The following is a 21,340-nucleotide window of genomic DNA, read 5'->3' as shown; positions in this document are numbered from 1 at the left end:
CCCAGCAGGCTGGCCAGGGCCCAAGGATAAGGGTTGACTTCTGCCCAGTGTGGAAGTAAATGAGTGGAGGTCCCAGCTCTGCCATTTTTTGCTGTGTGATTTGGTTCAGTAAACCACCTTCTCTGGGCCTCAGTGACCTCACGTGTAAAATAGGGTTAATAAAGCATACTTCCCTTGAAGGATTATTGAGTGAGCAAATGGGTGGATTAGGAATCATCATCACTATTACTATTTGGCCCTGGCTAAGGAGGCTCCAGGGAGGGCCCTGGAGAATTGCATCCCACCTTGGCCGAGGGATCCTGAGACTCTCTAGTCATCATATGTGCTATTGCCACTTATTGGATATTTTTCATATGCTGGGCTGGTTGTTGTATGTTATTTTAGACACATTATCTCATCTAGTCCTCCCAATGACCCTATGAGGTAGGCATTATGGCCTCAACTTTATGGATGAGGGAATTGGTACAAAGTAAATCAGGTGAGTTACCCAGAGTCACATAGTTATTTAGGGGTGGAGCTGGGGCTCAGACCCAAATCTGCTCACCCCAAGGCCGCATTTATTAGTGTGAAACTCTCTTACTTCCCCAAAGGAGGCAGAGGCTGGGTCTGAGTCTTCTCTGTCCATCTCCATTGCCCAGCACAGTATTGGTGGGGGCTGCTGGGCTGTTTGCTGAATATATAGATACACACACACACACACACACACACACACACACACACACACACACACACACTCACATATGTGCACGCGCACACACACACGCGCACACGCGCGCACACACACACACACGCACAGTGCCCCCACTCAGCCTGGTGCTCCAAGAGTTTTCAAGAAAGGAGAGAACAGAAAGCAGGAGAAGCCCTGCCAGTGTAGTTGTTGAGAGTCAGACAGACCTGGCTTGAATCCTGCGTCTATCGCTTACTAGTTGTGTGACCTTGGGCAAGACATTTAACCTCATAGAGACTTAGTTTGCTTATCTGTAAAATGGGGATAAAAAAAGAAACTACCTACCTCTTAAGAGTTCTTATGAGGATTAGATAATGCATGTAAGGCACATGGTGAGTACTCAGTGATAGTAATTATTGTTATTATAGTTACAATTATGAGTATTATTTTGGGATTACAAAGATATCCCTCTTGAGACAGTGGAGACCAGGCCTGGGAGGAACCCGCTGGGGACAGGCAGGTAGTAACCAATCTAACAGGTTCTGAAAGTCACCTGCATATAGGGAGGGAGGAGGCCTCTTGGAAGTAGGAATGTACCTCCCTTTCCTAGCCATCTGCTTTCATTCATACCCACTCTGTGCCAGGCCCTGTGCTGGGCATGGGGCACAGAGGTGAATCTGTGTCATCTCTGCCCCCCACTGCCTCCTCGCCTGGGAGCTCAGAGTCTGGCTGGGGAGGAGGACACAGAAACTACCAACCCCACCTTTGATTGAAGCACTAAAGTGTGAACTGTGAACATCTCCTCAGGCAAAGACCAGGAGGAAGGGCATTCCTAGTGGAAGGAACTGCTTTGCCAAGGTACTGAGCCGTGACCTGCACTTGGGGGGATGCAGCTGGAGAGACAGGCTCAGGGGAGTTAAGGGACTTGGCCCAGAGGCCATGGGGGACCATTGGGTATGAAGCAGGGGAATGGCGTGGCCAGGCTTGTATTTCGGGAGGATCACCTTGTGTGGAGGACAGACAGGAGGGAAGGGGCAGGGGCAACTCTCCAGGTGAGTGATGCTGAGGGATGGGGCCTGGGACTGAGCCACGGAATGGGGAGCAGCGGGGGGTTGTGAGCTCTGTCCAGGAGGCAGAGCCAGCAGGGTGCGCTAGACTGCAGTGGGCAGGCAGGAGGGGAAAGGGGTGAGAGTGAGGTCTTAGGTCTGGGGGTGATGGGGCCTGCTGGGGTCTCTGGCTGAGGGACACAGCTGGGTCAGGGGGTAAAAGCCACTTGTCTGCTCCTTGCCACCTTCTGCCTCAGTTTCCCTAGGGCCCATGCCCCCTACTTCTGCCTTGGGGGTCCCTTGTGGTGAACCTGGCAGGTGTAGCAGGGAAGAGAGCTCTTTGGGGTGGAGGCCGGACAGGGGCTGTGAGGTGCAGACAAGCCTTGGGTTCTAGCCCTGCCGGTATCACTGAATGTCTTTGTGGTCCCTGTAAGTCGCTCCCTCTCTTGCCCTGTTGTCCTCGCCTTGAGAGAGAGGACAAGAACACCTGTTTTGCCTGCCTCGAAGATTCAGTGATCAAATACAAGTATAGACAACATACATCTATTGAGCATGGACTGTGTACTGGGTTCTGGGTGCACAAAGATGTCTCAGAGGGGGGTCTTACCCTTCAGGAAGCATGAAGCACTTCGGAGCGAGCCCAGCCCAGCAGGTGCTTAACTCTAGGCCTCAGGGGAAGAGATAGCTAAGCTGGGACTTGAAGGACGAATAAGAGCTCTCTAGGTGGGCAGTGGGGGGAACAGATTTCTATGCACACGCAAGAGCGTGTGTGAAGGCTTGAACCTACACAATGTGCTTGGGCCCTAAGTACGTAGTTTGGTATGGCCGGAGCATAAAGGGAGAGGTAGGTGGTGATGGGAGGTGAGGATGGACAGGGAAGCAGACCTAGATCACGCAGCGCTTTGGAGATGATCGCTTGCTACTCTCTCCGTCCTGCATCTTCATGACTGCCTGCTCCCCTCATAGAGACTGCCAGGGCCCTTTCCACCCTCCTCCTCTCCCATCCCCCCCTCCTTCCCTCCTTGTCCCTTCTTACCCCGACTCTAGTCACACCCAGTGGCTGCCTCTCAGGAGTTAACAACCTGGGTTCCCTGCTGGCTCTGCCACTTATAAGTTGTGTGGCCTTCGGTCATTTGCCCTCTCTGAACCTCAGTTTCCACTTCAGTAAAATGGGGGCAGCCTTCTTCACAGGGAAGGGTGGAGGCTTCAATGAGGTAATCCCCACAAATGGCCTTGTACAGTGTCTGAGTGTAATGTGCACCCATCAAAAGCAACTCTACTTAAATCATCATGTTTTGGACTCCTCCATCTCTCTGGTCCCACCCACTGCTTCCCCTGCCTCTCCTGACAGTGAGCTCTGGCCAAGAAAGGAAGGAAAGGATTAAGAAACAAGCCCAAATCTCCAGAGGGGTCCTGGCCCACTGCCAAGCTTGCTCCCTCCTACCCCTTGCCCCCCCTTGGCCTCAGGCCCAAGGACGCTCAGTCTTGAGGGCAGGGTTCTCCCCAACTCCCCACCCTAGAGGCCCCTCCTGGGCTAGAGGCCAAAGCCAGCAGCAGAGTGGTGTCCCGTATCTGTGGGAGGCCCCATAGTCTGGGCAGAACTGGATCCCTGAGCCTCTTGGATTTTACAGCAAAGGCTGGTGACCAAGACCCTTTTGGCACAGATGCAGGAACCTCAGATCAGAGCAGGTGGCTGATGGCGCAAGGTCATGCAGCAGGAACCTAGGTCTCCGGACCCTTTTCGTACTACCCTGTGAATGGTTTTGATGTTGGCTATCATTTCACCTCCCTGAGCCTCAGTTTCCTCCGCTGTAGAATGGGGCTGATTTTACTGTGAGGATCGGCAATAATGTAGATAAAGCACTCAGTCCAGGGTCAGCACTGTGAGGCCTCAGTGGTAGGTGGCAACTGTGACTGCTGTTGTAACTGCTGCCTCTGAGAACCTTCTTCTGCCCTACCTCTTCCCAGTCTAGGAACCTGGAGTATTTGATACAGTTTCTTGTTGAACAGATGACACCCAATAAACTGGTTTTAAAGCCAGAGGCTCAGCACCTTTTGCCCCCTCTCCCCCACCTCCCCCTTCCTAGTTGGCTAGAACACTCTATCCTCACCCTTGGCCTGATTTTGGCCTCTGCCCCTTGCCCATCTCTGCCCTCCTGGCACCAAGCCTGCATGGTCTCTCTTCCAGGAGCCACATGAGGACAGAGTTTCCCTTCCGCAGCCTCTTCTGATCAAATGCCACCGCAAGTGCTTTGAAAAGCAGAGTCAGAAGGGTCTTGCGTTACCCAGGCCTCAGCTGATTTTACTGTGGAGACGGTTGAGGGCTGAGGGGACAGAGGTGGACTCTGAGTTCCCTGGAACTGCCCTCAGGCAGCTAAGACAACACTAAGACTTTTGCAGAGGCCGTGAAATAGGCCTAGAAGGGCAAACCTGGTCCACAGCCCCAAATGTGGAAGAGTAGAAGGACCACCAGACTGGGGGCTGGAGGGCTGCGGCCCTCACCCAGCTCTTCCTGACCTCTCTGAGCCTCTGTTTTCTGTTTTCTAAAAGAAAGGGGATGGATTGATGTCAGAGGTTTCTACTAACATTACAGGATTAAAAGAAGGGCCAACAGAGCTCAGTTTGAATCGCCGTTTCATCACTGACCAGCTGTGGGACCTCTAGCAAGTTGTTTTACCTCAGTGAGCTTTAGTTTTCTCACTTACAAAATGGGAAAAATATTAGCACCTTCTCATAGGTACTTAAGGGCTAAATTAGATAATTCAGGTAGAGTACTCCATCCATAGCTGGCACACTGGAATTATTGTTGTTGTTATTCTTAGATTAGCAGAGACAAGAAGAAATCAGCCAAGGCCAGTTAGGAAGCAGTTCACGGAGAAGGCAGGGCTTGAGAATGTGCAGGATTCATCTGTTCATTCATTCACTCAACACATACGTATTTAGGATTTGCACAGACAGGGCATAGAGAAGAGGAACAGGGAGGCTGGAGAAAGCTGGAGGCAAGCAGACCTGCCTATTCTAGATGTGTGATGTGGGATCATTACTTCTCTTCTGTGGGTCTCATTCCCTCAACTGTAAAGTGGTGAGAAAAGTGAGCATAATCCTTACCTCCAGAATTGTCCTAAGATGCAAGAGAGTTCAGGTACACAGTGGGTGATCAGTCTGTCTGATGCCTTTTCTCTCCCAGCTCTGTTAATGACTAGAGGTATGATCTCAGGCAGCAAGTCCTTGAATCCACCAGCCACACTTCCACCCCAGGGCCTTTGCACTTGTTGGTCCTTCGACCTGGAACACTCTACCCTCAGATCCTTTCATGACTTGTTCTCTTATCTCCTTAATTTTTTTTGTTTACATGTCACCTGTTCAGTAAGGCCTTTCCTGACTACTCTATTTAACAGTGTGGCACTACAACACCAACACTCCCTATCCTCCCTCCTGGCTTATTTTTCTCCACAGCACTTATCACTTTTTGACATACAATATTTTATAGAATATTTGCTTATTGTTTGACTCCCCCCACTGGAATGTAAGCTCAGTGACGATGGTAATATTTGTCTGTCTTGTTCAATGTTATATCCCTTGTACCTAGAAGAGTGTGTGGTTCATAGTAGGTGCTCAGTAAATATTTGTGGAGTGAATTAATGAAGAAATGAAGCCTCTTCTCTCTGGGTCTAGCACTATTCTGAGCACGCGCACACACACACACACACACACACACACACACACACACGATTCTCAATAAATAATTGTATGAGTGGTCATCATCTCCATCTGCCAGATAATACCATGGTTGTGTCAACTCTGAAGCCCTTTAGCTTCTGACATTTTCTGCCAGGGCATCAGTTTCAGCTGGAGTGCCCAAATCTTTTGTTCCTGAGTCTGAGCTATGCAGAATTTCTAGTTGGGACTCTGGCTGTTGGGCCCACATGGTTATTATGTCATTATTGGTAATTAGCACTTAGGCTCAGAGGATTGAGCTTTTAGTTTTTCAGCAGAAATCACAGCAAAGAGCTGTGCTAGCCAGCAGGGGCCCAGGCCTGGAGTGGCTTCCTCTATAACTACCCTCTTCCCAGCTATGGGTCCATGGCTTAGGAAGACCAAGACAGAGGTGCCTAAAGCTAGGGGCACCTGCATACCAGCTCAATCGCTGTCTTCCCCAGGCAGTATTCTGCAGACTTTCTTCTCCCGCACATGCTTGGCTCTCCATGCCTAGCCTGGTTTAGAGGGGGGTCCCCTTGCCTCTGGGGGAGGTATAGTTCCCAAAGGTCCAGCTCACAGGGCCATTTTCTGGTGCCCAGGATTCAGGTATTATGGGTGGAGGAAATAACCCTATGTTTAAGACTCAGGAGCCTGGGTTCAAGTCCCTGCTTAGCTGCTGAGTTGTTGGGTCCCCGTTGGCACATTAGTACCTTTTGCTGGGCCTCAGCTTTCTCATTTGTCAAACAGAGATAAAGAGATAGACACCTGCTTGGCTTCACCAGGGAAGAGAGGCAGGATAGTGCAGTGGGCAAGGATAGGGTTCTGGAGTCAGACACACTTGGTTTCCCTACTATACCCCTTCTTAGCTGTGTGACATTGGGCAAATTGCTTCACCTTTCTGACTTCAGTTCCCAAAGCTAAAGAATGGGGTTAAAATAGTACCCACTCCATAGGGTTGTTGTGACAACTAAATAAGGGAATGCAGGTAAAGGATCTAGGCACATAGAGAGTGCTCTTTACGCTGGTATTATTATAATGACCATTACAGGAATGCAGGCAATCTGTAAACTGTAAGACGGTACTAGCAATAAAGCCAGGCAGATGTGGGTTTGAATCCTAACTCTGACTCTTACTAGCTGGGTGATCTTGGGTAAGTTTTTCACTTCTCTGAGATTCTATTTCCTCATCTGTAAAATGGGAATTAGAGTCATACCGTGTTCAAGGGGCTGTTGTAAAGGTTCAGTGACGTGTTGCATGAAGAGTACTTGGTACAATGGCTTGCAGATGTCATCCCCATTTTATAGATAAGGAAAAGAGGAGTAGTGACTCGCCTGAACTCACATAGCATCTCAGTGGTGGAGCTTTGATTTGAACCTCCGTCTACTTACCGTAAAAGCCCCCAATCTGGGCTTCCCTGGTGGTGCAGTGGTTGAGAGTCCGCCTGCCGATGCAGGGGACACGGGTTCGTGCCCTGGTCCGGGAGGATCCCACATGCCGTGGAGCAGCTGGGCCCGTGAGCCATGGCCGCTGAGCCTGCGCGTCCGAAGCCTGTGCTCCACAACGGGAGAGACCACAACAGTGAGAGGCCCGCGTAAAGAGTAAATAAGCTGCAGAATAGCCGGTTTTCAGGGCAATATTAAGGGTTTGCTAAATAGAGCAATGCAAGAAATAAATGTGAAAAAAAAAAGCCCCCAATCCTTTTATCTCTTCTTGCCATCACCCAAATATGGGATGACGATGAGGGTGTTTGTTCTTGGTGCTACTGGTCTCATCTCATTCATCCCATGATCCCCAGTGCCTATGCACAGGAGGTGCTCAATAATGTCTGCTGGATGAAGAAAGGGGGGACCAGCATGTCCTCAGTTCCAGGGAGCCTTTTGCCTTGGGATTGAGTATTTTTTTCTGCTTGGTTGATAGCAGAATAAAAATAAAAATAAACAATAAAAATCATACTTAGCACAGGTGTGGGCTTGTAATCTGAAGAACCCTTTGCACCTCCCACATAATTGATCCTTCTTGCTACCCCGGGTGATATCCTGGGTGGGTACCTCTATTTGATTGGTGTGGAAATGGGAGGCCAGAGAGGGTGTAAAGGATGAAAATTTGCATCCCGCCCAAAATGCACATTGAAGCCTTAATCCCAATGTGATGGTATTTGGAGATGGGGCCTTTGGGAGGTGATTAGGATTAGATGAGGTCACGAGGGAGGGGCCCTCATGATGGGATTAGTGTCCTTATGAGAAGGGATACCAGCGAGCTCCCCCTCTCTTTGCCATGTGAGGACATGAGAAGAGGTGGCTGTCTGCAAGCCAGGAATAGAGCTCTCACCAGAATCTGACCAGGGTGTCACCCTGATCTTGGACTTCCAGCCTCCAAGAACTGTGAGAATATAAGTTTCTGTTGCTTAAGCCACCCAGTCTGTGGCACTTTGTTAAGGCAGACCGAGCTGACTAAGAGAGAGGGTAAGTGACTTGCCCACAGTCACACAGTGAACTTATTGCAGAGCTGAGGCTGGACTTATTTGTAGTCATTTCTCTCTTTTTTCCCCATGGAAAAACTCCCAGTCACTGGAAGGCTTAAAAATGGAGACTAGCTAAATGCTAGACAGACAGCTCAGGAACTGTCCCGCCACAGCAGCTTTGGAGGCTCTTAGGGCAAGTCAAACCTGGCCATTTCTGGGTACCCAGTCTCCTCCCATAGCTCCTCCTCTGCCCTCTACCAGGGGAGGGTGGGGCCAGGCTGACTTTAGCAGGTTTAGAAGGGGCTCAGCTAGCTGGTGGCGCTGAGCCTGTTCCCATGTTTCTTGGGAAACCCTCTGGGCCTAGAGGGTTGCCTGCCTGAGGGATAGAGAATTAGTGGGTTAAGCTTGAGTGAGCTGGAGGCTTGGCTGGATCAGGGACATTAGGCATACTCCAGCTGGTGAGAGAAGGGGGTTGGGGAGGGTCATGGGAGGTCAGATTCTTGGGTCCCTCCTTGAATGGCCCAGGGCTCCAATCAGAAGCAGCCACAACAGCCTTTCCCTGGGGTCTCGGGACAGATGTTGATGTTGCTCCTTCATCTCATTTCCAAAGTGCTTTCCTGAGGGTGACATGAAAGCAGTGTGGAGCAGAGGACAGTGGTAGCAGATGGACTTCGTTTAAACTGTGTGACATTGGGCAAATCACCTAATGTTTCTAGACTGTAGTTTCTTCAACTGCAATTGAGGCTAATAACACTTTGCAGGGTTGCTATGCGGCTAAGTGCATTAATGCATATAAAGTACTCAGTACGTGCCTGGCACACAGTAAATATCTAATAAATGTAGTGGTCATTATTTTTAATAATAAGTTATCTCTAAGGTCCTTTCCGGCTCAGACAGTCCTAGGTTATGTGGCTGTACAATTTAGCTTGGCCTCCAGCTTTGGATGAGAAATGTAGCTGCACTTAGAAGAAGGCAGTGAACAGAATCTGGAGTAGGGGTCAGAAAACTTGGGTTCAAGTTTGGGCTCTGCCGCCCCTGTGCTATGTGACCTCAGGCAAGTCTCTTCCAGTTTCTGGACCCATTTCCCAATATGTTTAAAATCAGCTTGGGCTTGATGATCTCTAAGGGCCTATCCAGTTCTAACATTTTGTGAATCTAGAGGCCTGAAGGAATACCTTACTAAACGGTCCACTGGGTCCTCTTTTACAATTTCGACTTCCTTCCCTTTTGCCCCTTGTTTCTTGGAGTGTCTTCACAGCAGAAAGGACGTAACTTGCCAACTCCAATATATGGATTTTAATCATGCTTAGCTGTTTTTGCTTTTACTGTGCACAGGGAACTCTTTAAAACAGAGCTTAATGCAATTTTTGTAAGCAAAGTGCATTCTATCAAAGAGGTCAAAACATGCTCTTGTGTTTTCACATGTGTATTGTCTTTCATTGCATCTGCTGATTTCTTTTGCTTTTATCTCAAAAAATGACCAGCACAGGCAGCTATGTATGTTATAATTAAAAAATATATGCTGCAGTCAGTGTGTTCTAAAAAATAATCATGGGTATGATTTAGATAAAAGGATATTTGTCAAGTATATAAGAGAGAAAAATGGGGAAAAAAGGGAAAGAAAAAGAAAAAAGAAATAAAAAGAGAGAAAAATGGGAAATAACCTAAATGTCTAATAACGTTTAGGTTTAATTAAATTACGGTACAACCACTTGAGGGCACTGTGGATGTCATAATATATTGTTAGGAGAAAAAAGTGGGTTCTGAAACAATATGATCTAAAATTTTAAAAAGCATTAGGCTGAACCATATGCAATTGCTGATACTTGACCATTTTAACCTATAAAATCAGCAATTTCATATGACTTAATATATATAAACAAAAAAGTATATCTGTCAGGAGACGTACTAGAAGGGAAATCTCCCACCAAAATATTGATGGTAGTTATTTCTGATTGATGGCTTTATGTTGATTAAAAATTTTTTTCTTACTTAACTATATTTTCTGTGAACAATGCAAGCACTGCTACTAAAAATAATCCCCTAGAAAGGTATACCACTGTATAAACAGCAATTTTTCCACCTTGTTATAGCTTGTTTGATTTATCATTTGTGTTTAAAAGGTCTAAAATGACTGCAATTTTATTACCATGGGCTGGATGGAAAGCTCTACTCTTCATGTACTTTTGGTACCAGGATTGTTTTTTATTCAGTAGTGACTGTTCAGAACACTTTGCTGGTGGGCCCAGCTTTTCAAAGCCCTCTTCATCTCTTGCCACTCCCCACAACTGACAAATGTTTTCCATGAGCCCTACCACTGGGGCTTCAGGCCAGCTGTGTCCCTAATCTGCCCATGTCCCAGATTTGGGAATGGTTCAGACTCCAACTGTTCCCCCACCCCACCCCCGCTTTCTTCCAATCTCATCTTTTCCAGGTCATTGGAGGCCCCATCTACTCTCCCTGGCCTTCCCCCCTGGTCACCACCTAATTTCACCATCTAATTTCACCCTCTTCTGTGCAGCTGGTGTTTGCTTTTTGCTGGAGCTCAGTTTGCAATGGGGAAGGATTAGGACCCTTTCATGTTGTCTTTTTTGTTTTTTTCCCTTAGTGCCCTTGACCGCTCCAGGGGCTGAGAGGCAGCTTGCAGGGCCTGTATTCCCTAGGAAGGAAAAGGAGGGGTGGTGGGGGAGGCAGAGGTGGGCTCAGCTGGCAGGCGGGATAGAGATGGCCCCTAGAGACCCCATCCTGGGGCTTGGAGCGTGCATGGCACAGCCGCCACCCAGATGTGAGCATGGAGCAGCAGGCAGGGAGGGAGCTGAGTTTCCTCCTAGGAAATTAGCTTCAGAGATGGTGCTTGGGACCTTTACCCTGTACTCAATGGCAGCCTCTGCAGGGTGAGCTGGGGCCGGATGTCTGGTTTGCAGAGGCCTCTTCTGAGAGGGCAGATGGGCACAGGAGTGAGGGTAGTTTCTCTGCCTTTGGATTGGGCATTACTTTTCCTCTCCCCACCTACTATGTGTTGGGCCCTGCTATGCTCAAGGATCTGGCACTTAGCCTAACAGGTGATGGTGTGTACCTAACTAATAACATGTGTGGATAGTACTTTACAGTTTACAAAGCCCTTTCATCTCCAGGCTAAGAATTAAAAGCCAGGACTGGATTTGAAACCTTTAAGATTCTAAAGCCTGTGTCAACAGTTTTGGTGTGGTGTTGCACGGCACTCTGCATTTGAGTGGTTTACATCTGCCTTATGTCTGGCTGGCCTAAGATCCCCACTTTTTTTTCAGGGTGATGATTATTAAATACTACACACTCCAATGAAGCCTCTTTAAGTACAGTGTGTCATTGCCTAGCACTTCATGGCATAGAGAATATTGGTTTTCATGAATCTGTATTTGCTGGATAACACAGAGATGGTAGTGGTGAGCTGTCTTGTGATTGATCTTCAGGATTTATCCTTCATGGCACCAGAGTTCCAGGTCTGATAGGTGAAGGAAGCCTCTGAGGCACAGAGGTGGTAGAGCTAGAGCTCCCGAACCTGAGGACCTGAGGCAGGGGACCAGAATATTCAAGAATATATATGTACAGGTGCTTCACCCCTAGTACACAGAATGACCTTGGCCAAGTCACCTGACCTAACTAAGCCTCAGCTTCCTTATATATAACGTGGGGATAACTCATTCACTCGTTCAGCAAATACTTATTGAGTGTGCACTGTTCTGGGAGATGAGCAAGAGGACAAAGTCCCTGCCCTCCTGGAGCTTGCAGTCTAGTGAGTCTAAACTGCAGCAATTTATTGAGAGGGACAAATAAGTAAATATATAGTAGAAAGTCAGGTAGAAGTGCCGTGAAACAAAATTAAAGCAGGGCAAGGGTGTGTAAGTGGAGGCTGTTTTAGATAGGGTAGTCAGGTGGGCCTCAAGGGTCTCTTATGATGTTTCAAACAGATAACCATGTAATGTGCTCAGCTCGGTGCTGGCAATTGAGTGCTTACCAAATATATTATTATGTCAGCGAGCCCCACACCTCTCAGTTCATATTTTAGTCTCCAGATAGCAGTAACAATTAACACTTAGGTAGATCTTACTGTGAGCTAGGCACTGTTCTAAGCCCTTTACATATGTATATTTTTTAATTAATTAATTAATTTTTGGCTGCATTGGGTCTTCGTTGCTGCCGTGGGCTTTTCTCTAGTTGTGGCGAGCGGGGGCTACTCTTCGTTGTGGTGTGCGGGTTTCTCATTGCGGTGGCTTCTCTTGTTGCGGAGCACGGGCTCTAGGTACGCGGGCTTCAGTAGTTGTGGCTCATGGGCTCTAGAGAGCAGGCTCAGTAGTTGTGGCACACGGGCTTAGTTGCTCCACGGCATGTGGGAATCTTCCTGGACCAGGGCTCGAACCTGTGTCCCCTGCATGGCCAGGCAGATTCTTAACCACTGCGCCACCAGGGAAGTCCCGGCCCTTTACCTATTTTAACTCATTTAATTTTTACAATAACTCTTATGAGGTAGGAATTGTTATTATCCCCTTTTATGGGTTGGAAACAAGCACAGAGTAGGGCAAACAATTAGGGAGACAGAACTGAACTCAGGTAGTCTGTTTCTAGAGGCTGAGCTGAGTTGTGAGGGGGCTGTGATTAGATACGAGGAGATGGTTTAGCTGTCATATACAGGCTCCGATGTCAGATTACCTGGCTTCTTATCGTGGCAGGTCTAAGCCTCTCTGCTTGGGTTTCTTCATCTCGAAAATTGGAATACCAGAATTATCTTACCTTATAGGGACCATGCTTAAAACAGAGCCTTCTTTCTGCTCGCCTGTTCAGACACCAGCCTGGCAGGGAGTGTGAAGGTCCAAGGGGCCTCTGAAACTAATGAAAGGAAATAACAGCACATCAGGCAATTGTCAGAGCAACCCTAAGTTCAGCTGGAGACCAGACTTCGGAAGCTAAGTTTTCATGATTTTGAGGCAGCCAGGGCAGAATTAGGAGACCCGTAAATGCAGAAGATAGCTGAAATCTTGGCATGGCCACAACACTCAGCATCCATTTCAGGCCTTACACAGCTGCCCGGAGAGGTGAAGTCTTATCGAATGTCAGGGTTGGAATGGCGCCTAGAGACGTCAAGTTAGCCGATGGGGAAACTGAGGCCCAGAAAAGCTGAATGACTTACCCAAGGTTACTAGGTCCATTTGGGGGACAGTCAGCGTGGGTAGCTCGGGAGCAACTTCCAAATCTCAGACCCTTACCTGGCCCTCCTTGGGGTGGGTGGGGTGGGAAAGGGCGTCACCTTCGTCCAGGGCACTGGCTACGTTCCCCACGTGGGTACCTCAGGGTCCGGGAACGCACGGACCCTAGAGCGGGTTCGACCTGCGCCTGCGCACACGCGGCCAGCCCCTAGCCTTTTCCCCTCTTTTTCCTTCCCCTCCCTGCTACTTACCGGCCTAGGGGAGGGGGGGAAATGAGAGGAGCCAGAACTTGGCCTCAGCCAATGGGCTGGTGGGCCGCGGGCCCGGCCCACTACTTCCCTGCGGCGCCATCCAATAGAAATTTACTACAATGTTGTGGCGAATAGAGGGGGAGGGGCGCGCGGGGCGGGCTGGCTAAGGGCCGGGCGGGCCTCGCTTTGCTGAGTGAAGGCGGGAGGGCGCGCGCCAGGGCCGCCTGCTCGCTCCCTCACTCGCTCGCTCCCTCCCTCCGCCGGTGGGTTAGTCAGTCAGTCAGTCCGCCCGCCAGCAGCCCGCGGGCCAGCGAGCCGCAGAGGGCCGAGCCTCGGACGCCGGCGCCTCCTTCTGCCATTGTTCGTCTGGCGGCTGCAGAGGCGGGCACGGGAGCCCGGGCCCCGGAGCCAGCGGTGAGGCTAGGCGGCGGCGGCGCACGAGCGGAGCTGGGGTGGGGGGCTCGGAGCTGTCCCCGAGGGGACGGTCCTGGAGGCCGCAGCGGCGCCGAAGCCTCTTTGTCTCCAGCCCCCCGCAGGCCCGGGCCGGGGGCGCGCGCTCCACGGCCTCCGCACGCCCTCGGCACGCCGGTGGCCGAGGGGCTGGAGCCGGGGACGCGGCCGGCCTGAGGGGAAGGAGGCGGGGGTGGCGCTGGGGGAGCGTTTAAAAGTTAGGCTCGGGGTGCATTTTTGACGAGGGGAAATCGGTACCGTCTGGTCTCTCAGTCATTGTACAGTGGGCAGGAGCCCTGGAAGGAAACCAGATGGGGGCGAGTTGCAGGTTTCGGGCGGCGAAGGTGTGGGGTGCAGCTGCAGAGAGGTTTCTCGGTGAAGAGGTAGCTGGGCGGTCTGGAGAAGTCAGGCGCAATGTGAGGGGTGGAGGGAGCCCTGCAAGGACTTTAAGGCCTTCCCGCCATAGACACCCACATCATTAAGAAAAATTCCCCAAACCCGAGGGCTCCATGCTCTCCCGCTGAGTCTTCCCGGGTCCCAGGGACCAAAGGGTTAAATAGATTCTCTCAGCGTCGTGACCTCCTTTTTCAGTTCGCGCATCTGTCGGCTTGGACGTATTTCCTCCTGCTTGCTGGGCTGCCTTTACCTGTGGAGAGGCTGGATCTAGGCTCGCCTTCCGAGATGCATCCCCAGGCTGTTAGTCCTCGTGGGGGTTTGCCAAAAGAGGTTTTTTCTTCCCAGAAACGGGCATTCTCTTGAGAGAGAAAGTGATCTCACGTGAAACAAATTGCTGACGGATAGGTTTCTGGCCACATGATAGCGACTGTCATCCTGTTGTTTCTCTAACTGTACCCAACCATAAATGCCTAGTCTGTGGAGACTTGCCGTTTTTTGGCATGTATTGCTGATTAGGAGTTAGTTTTTTTTTTTTTTTTTAAGACATGCCGAGCTTTTTTTAGTAGTCTGGGTGATTTCACAGCTGCTATTCTGTTCTTTCTGTTTTTAGGGAAGATTGCAAGAAATGGTTATGTCTCTGTCTTGGATATTATTATAGTGAATTTATACTCTCTTGAGGATATATACTGTACCCAGTGCTGTTGCTCATTATTGTTTTCTATATCTCAGTCTTGGCAGTATTTTTTACCGTTTAAATCAAATATATTTATATATATGCTATAGATATTATAAATATCTATATAATTCTTATCTCAATTTTGTTGTGTAGCATTAACTCTTACTTTTTGTGGAAACTTGATGTACTCTTCATTTTCCTTTTCTGTAAGTTGGAAGAAACATAATAAGTTCTTTGCCAGCTGACCAATTTTGGTTTTATAAAATAGTTTCTTGGGGTGTTATTAATATAATCCATATGGAGTACATAGCAGAATATATGGCACACAATAAGCACTCAATAAATGACAGATTAAAAATAATTGATATAATGCCTGAACATCAGATTGCCTTGGTATCAAGGTGCTAATTCAGAGTGCCTTTTACAGGAAGGTTATAATTAAGGTAAAGATAGGCGTTATTCGTATCCCTGGGGAAACTGGAGTGCGGTATATCTTTGCCACTATTAAAAGTGAACTTACCTGCAGCAGCATGCTAACCTTCTGGTTCCTCTTTCTTCTAGTAACAAAACTACACTTTTTTTCCTTGTATAATTGAATTCAGGCTTACAAATAAATGATTTTGATCTTTAGGCCTCACCGAAATTCTTCCAACATTTATACCAGTGTTTTATAACCAAATATCTTTTAGCTAAGTCCTTGCACAATGTGGTCCCAATCTACCTTTCTACCTTTATTCTCTTTATTACTTGTATTTTCCAACCAAAAAGAACTGCTCAGTAATAACCCATGCTTTCCCATCTCTGTACCTTTAGCCATGAGGTTCCATCTATACTTGTCATATATATTCCTTCTGATAGTTTTGAGTTCTCTTAAAAATGTCCTATATTAGTAATTTGAAGTGTGGGGAAAATTTCCCTATGTGAAAGGAACTTGATGGAATTTTTTATTTTGTTATGAGTTTTCTTTGAATGGCCAGCCAGTTGAATTTTTTTTTTTTATAGAAGAATTTATTTCCTGCCTTTGGACAGAGAAGGGGGATCTTTCTGTACGTTTACCGCTTTTTCTTCTTCTTTTTTTTTTTTTTGCGGTACGCGGGCCTCTCACTGTTGCGGCCTCTCCCGTTGCGGAGTACAGGCTCCGGACGCGCAGGCTCCGTGGCCTTGGCTCACGGGCCCAGCTGCTCCACGGCATGTGGGATCCTCCCGGACCGGGGCACGAACCCGCGTCCCCTGCATCGGCAGGCGGACTGTCAACCACTGCGCCACCAGGGAAGCCCCCAGCCAGTTGAATTTTTTTTTTTTTTTTTTTTTGCAGTACGCAGGCCTCTCACTGTTGTGGCCTCTCCCGTTGCGGAGCACAGGCTCCGGACGCCCAGGGTCAGCGGCCACGGCTCACGGGCCCAGCCGCTCCGCGGCATGTGGGATCCTCCCAGACCGGGGCACGAACCCACGTCCCCTGCATCGGCAGGCGGACTCTCAACCACTGCGCCACCAGGGAAGCCCAGCCAGTTGAATTTTAACTGGTGTTAGTTAAAAGGATTTAGGTCCTAAGTGCCCCATCAATGTGTGTAGCCCTTAGTGGTAGATGATGGCTGATGGTAGATTAAGAAAACCGCTTAGGCTTCCATTCTACTCAGAGCTAAGAACTCTACGAGTTGACAAGTTTAACACTTGGAAACTCTGGCTGTCAACAAATAGACTAAACTAATAGAAGAAAGTTTTACATTTTAGGTGGATTTCTGCTTGCTTTCTACATCTCTTCTCTTTCTTGGTGGTCTAAGGGTCAACGTGTCCTTAATGTTGGTTAAACACTCAAATCATATTTATTGTATCCAAGTATTAGATATGGTAAACAAGCCTATGTTTTTTTTTTTTTTTTTTTTTTTTTTTTTTGGTAGGCGGGCCTCTCACTGTTGTGGCCTCTCCCCTTGTAGAGCACAGGCTCCGGACGCGCAGGCTCAGCAGCCATGGCTCACGGGCCTAGCCGCTCTGCGGCATGTGGGATCTTCCCAGACCGGGGCACGAACCCGTGTCCCCTGCATCGGCAGGCGGACTCTCAACCACTGCGCCACCAGGGAAGCCCAAGCCTATGTTTTATTTAATTTTATTTTTTGGTCGCACCTCAAGGCATGTGGGATCTTAGTTCCCTGACCAGGGATTTAACCGGCGCCCCCTGCATTGGAAGCTCAGCGGCTTAACTACTGGACCACCAGGGAACCCCCAAGCCTATGTTTTAAAGTAGGCTCATCCTCAATATAATATATAAAATAACGTGATGTGATACTTTATATAATAGTAAGAGAATAGTACACAAATCTTTCTCTTTTCATTTTAGAAGTACTTGTATCCTTTTTCTCTTAAGAAACATTTCTAAGCTAATATCTAAATTAACAAATGATTTTAAAAGATTTCTGTCTCCTCTGAAAAAAAATGGTTGTGGCATTTTGTTGAGATATAACCTATGTATTTTTCCTGTTATTCTCTTTTGTCAGGTTTGTGCCTCACATTTAAAATTCACCAGTGTGATGTTTTCTTGTATGCAGCTTGAGTTTAAAAATTTTGGAAACTACAAAGCCAGCCTTCCATTTTATTCCTTAGTTTATGGTCTTAATTTTAAACAGATTCATTTTATGGGAGGTAGTGTGCTTACAATACTATTTGGTTTCCTTCCTCCTGCTCCTAAGAAGGCTTCAGAGTTAAGCTTGTCAGAAGCGTTGCCTAAAAGTCACAGGATTCTTGAATTCTCTGCAGGTACTTTGGTATGCTTATCAGTAGATTGTGATTTAAAATCTGCAGTCTGTGATTTGTGATGTGAGTTATAGGGCTTGCTTATATTGTTTTCTGAATGTCCAAATCTAATTTAATATTGGTGATCTGATTTTATAACTTTAGAATATCAGTGGCTATCAGGGGCTAAATGTGGTTCTGAAATCAATAAGAGCGTATATTTAGACCACAGTCTGTTTCCTTGTTATCTAAGAAGCAGGTCAGTGCAGGTGCTGCCAGTGTACTTTTCCAAGAGTCTCATCAAATTCGTGATTGGTCACATGTATATTCAAATGCAGATTCATTGCTCCCTCTAAAGGACTTGTTTTTTCCCCAACTGCTTGAGCGTAGAATCACCTTATTTTATTTGTGAGCTAAACAATAATAATTCTAACATCTTTTTTCTTATGAACAACTTTGCTTTTCTTCTGTGAATAAAGGCTCCAAAGATTAAACTTTTAAAAACTATTAAAAGAGGCCTCTGAATTGATCAGTTACAGGTCTTATTTATGCAGAGAATCTAGAATTATTGGAAGGTAGTTGATTCATTGCATTTGTAATAGCTTTTAGTTAGAGAAGAGCCAGATTCCAAATATATATGTCAATTTTTGTTATTTAAGTTTGTTGGTATGCCACTGGTAGCTTACTTTGTGTCCTTTTTATGAGTGGGTTCATGGTGTGCTCAGTAAAGTGTGGTGTAACAAATACTCTGGTGTACACACTGGGTTAGATTAGTATTTATTTTTTTTTAAATAAATTTATTTAAGTAATTTATTTTTTGGCTGCACTGGGTCTTCGTTGCTGTGCGCGGGCCTTCTCTAGTTGCGGCAAGCGGGGGCTACTCTTCGTTGTGGTGCACGGGCTTCTCATTGCGGTGGCTTCTCTAATTGCAGAGCACGGGCTCTGGGTGCACGGGCTAATTCTAGATTATAGTTGACCCTTAATGCAGGGATTAGGGGTGCTGACCCTCCGTGCAGTTGAAAATCCATGTGTAACTTATAGTTGGCCCTTCATATATGTGGTTCTTCCATGTATGTGGTTCTGCGTCTGAGGATTCAACCAACCTTGGATGGTGTAGTGCGGTAGTGTTTACTATTGAAAAAAATCTGTGTATAAATGAACCTGCGCAGTTCAAACCCCTGTTATTCAAGGGTCAACTGTATTATCTAATAATATTATCTATTAATAGGGACAGGAATACATCAATTTCTTTTTGGAAATAGGTGGAAATAATAAGATAAAATTAAATAGGGTATAATATATACTCCTGTAGTTAATTGTGATTTATAAATGCGATCTGCCTGCTCCTTGTGTCTACCATCCTCTATAAAAATCCAGATAAACTTTTTGGTAGGCCCTTTATATGGCTGAATTGTAACACTGGACCCAACATAGACTGAGGTTTAGTTACTTTCTACGTAATATTCACTCAGACACTTTAATATTATATTTTGATAGCATTAAACCATTATAAAGTTACTGAGTGAGCAACTCTGTGATTTAACAACATTTAAGCATGGGATTATTTTGAATGGGCTAAATTTCAGCCTGTGACTCACAACAAGTGTAACAGAAATGTACACTTTTGGTAATTTATGAATATGTAGTACTATGCCAAGGTTCAGTTATGATTGCTATTTAACTATTAGTTAATGCTTACATAAATTCGGTAACCCTATTAGAATCATTTTAACACAATGGGATCTTAACAGTATGTCTTTGAGTACATCATCTTATAAAGAAATGCTATTTTAATTTATATGTCAGGCGTGTTTATTTTTATAAAGACTTCTTATCTTTAAAAATTTATTTTTTATTTTTTTCAAATTTATTTATTTTATTTATTTATTTTTGGCTGTGCTGGGCCTTCGTCACTGCACACGGGCCCTCCCTAGTTGCGGTGAGCGGGAGCTACTCTTTGTTGTGATGTGTGGACCTCTCACCGCTGCGGCCTCTCTTGTTGCGGAGCACAGGCTCTAGGCACATGGGCCCCAGCAGCTGTGGCGTGCGGGCTCAGCAGTTGCAGCTCGTGGGCTCCAGAGTGCAGGCTCAGCAGTTGTGGCACACGGGCTTATTTGCTCCGTGGCACGTGGGATCTTCCCGGACCAGGGATCGAACCCGTGTCCCCTACATTGGCAGGTGGACTCCCAACCACTGTGCCACCAGGGAAGCCCAGGCATGTATTTCAATGAACCAGTTTGAAATTCTACATATATTCAAGTGAAAAGTGTTTCACCTTGATAATACACTTGGTACAGATTTTTGAAATTCATTTATACTGCTGGTTTTGACCATATGGACACAGGCAGACCTGTCAAGAGCTTTAAGGATTGAAGCCCTCAAATTTTACCTGCCAGCCGTTTCATCATGCAGTAGGGACACATGGAAGACAGTTTAAAGTGAAGGCTCTTTATTTATTGCTGCCACCCACTTGTACTTTCTTGCCCTTTTATCATTTTTAATGATTCAGAAAATCGACACTGTTGCTAACTTACTACCTGCAGTGTTCTGCGAATCTTGATGGTATTATATAATTATATAAGCCATTTGCGTGGTGTCATATGATGTTGTATATATTATGTCCTCCCACACATGTGTCTTTAGAGTAATTTCTTTCCATCTGGTGTTGGAAATGAGCTCTTTGTGAAGTTATTTTTAAATCTTTAAGCTTTCTGGCATCCTCAACACTTGAAGTAACACAATTGATTTTGAAGGCAAGAAAACCCACATAGTATATTTAGTGGGGTTTTTTTTCCAGTGAAAATGTGAATAGTATTTTATTTTAAAAATCATATCCTGTGTTCCAAATAGGCAAAACATGTGCTTTATGTTTAGATTGTTTCCAGATAATTTTGTTAGTAGGAAATAATCAGTCAGTTGTTGCCAAGTAGATAAAGTAAAGGAGAAATAGTTAAGGGAAAGGATGCCAAGAATAAGAGAACTGTTGGAAGAAAGATGTTTCAGAGATATTTTATTCTCTGAAGGTTTATTGGAATCCTCATCTGAACTCTTGCAGCATTTATTTGTTTCATACCAAATTTGTCACATGTTGCTTTATATTGCACATGAAACTGGTGTTTCCCAATAAGGTTGTCAGCTTCTGGAGGACAGAGAGTCAATATCGTGTCTTTCATTGTCCTCCCCATCCCCCCAAACACAGATATTGCTTAGTACCGTAGCTAGATACGTAACATAGACATGTAGAATTGTAGTGAGAATGTGAATTCCAGGATAATTAAGATTAAAACCTGGTTATAATTCTGACTGCTTCTGATTGCCTCTGTGTGTGTGTATCATATTTTCTTGGAAAGTAAGTTGCAGATATCATGACAATCTACTCCTAAAATACTTAAGTGTCTCCTAAGAATAAAGAGATTATTCTATGTTAGTCACAATACCATTATCATACATAAGAAAATTAACAATATTTACATAATAACAACCAATATCCAGTCTATATATATATATATTTTTTAAAATTTTTAAATTAGTTTCTGCTTTATAACAAAGTGAATCAGTCATACATATACATCTGTTCCCACATCCCTTCCCTCATGCATCTCCCTCCCTCCCACCCTCCCAATCCCACCCCTCCAGGCGGTCACAAAGCACCGAGCTGATCTCCCTGTGCTCTGTGGCTGCTTCCCACTATCTATCTACCTTACGTTTGGTAGTGTATATATGTCCATGCCTCTCTTTTGCTTTGTCACAGCTTACCCTTCCCCCTCCCCATATCCTCAAGTCCATT

The 21,340-nt window shown here is 46.4% G+C and overlaps 1 protein-coding gene and 1 long non-coding RNA gene across 19 annotated transcripts in view; one reads left to right on the top strand and one right to left on the bottom strand.

Annotated features, from left to right (window-relative positions):
* The window catches only part of EPB41 (erythrocyte membrane protein band 4.1), a 207,104-nt gene that overhangs the window by 5,951 nt on the left and 179,813 nt on the right, over window positions 1-21,340 (top strand). Inside the window, exon 1 of one of the 18 annotated variants that reach the window (XM_081217508.1) lies at window positions 13,501-13,718. The exons of the other annotated variants lie outside the window; for them this stretch is intronic. The gene's annotated coding sequence lies outside the window, so the exon portion shown is untranslated. Of the gene's footprint in view, window positions 1-13,500; window positions 13,719-21,340 lie in introns of those variants that run through there. 18 annotated transcript variants of the gene reach the window in all.
* On the bottom strand, window positions 14,793-21,205 carry LOC308606604. Its single transcript, XR_014013851.1, has 2 exons — window positions 16,914-21,205; window positions 14,793-16,684 (listed from the first exon to the last, which is right to left on the bottom strand). It is a non-coding gene; the product is annotated as an uncharacterized lncRNA (long non-coding RNA).

The sequence above is a fragment of the Mesoplodon bidens genome (assembly GCF_964165515.1).
Source record: "Mesoplodon bidens genome assembly, chromosome: 2".
NCBI lineage: Eukaryota > Metazoa > Chordata > Mammalia > Artiodactyla > Ziphiidae > Mesoplodon > Mesoplodon bidens.
This window is presented reverse-complemented; position numbering and strand designations above follow the sequence as displayed.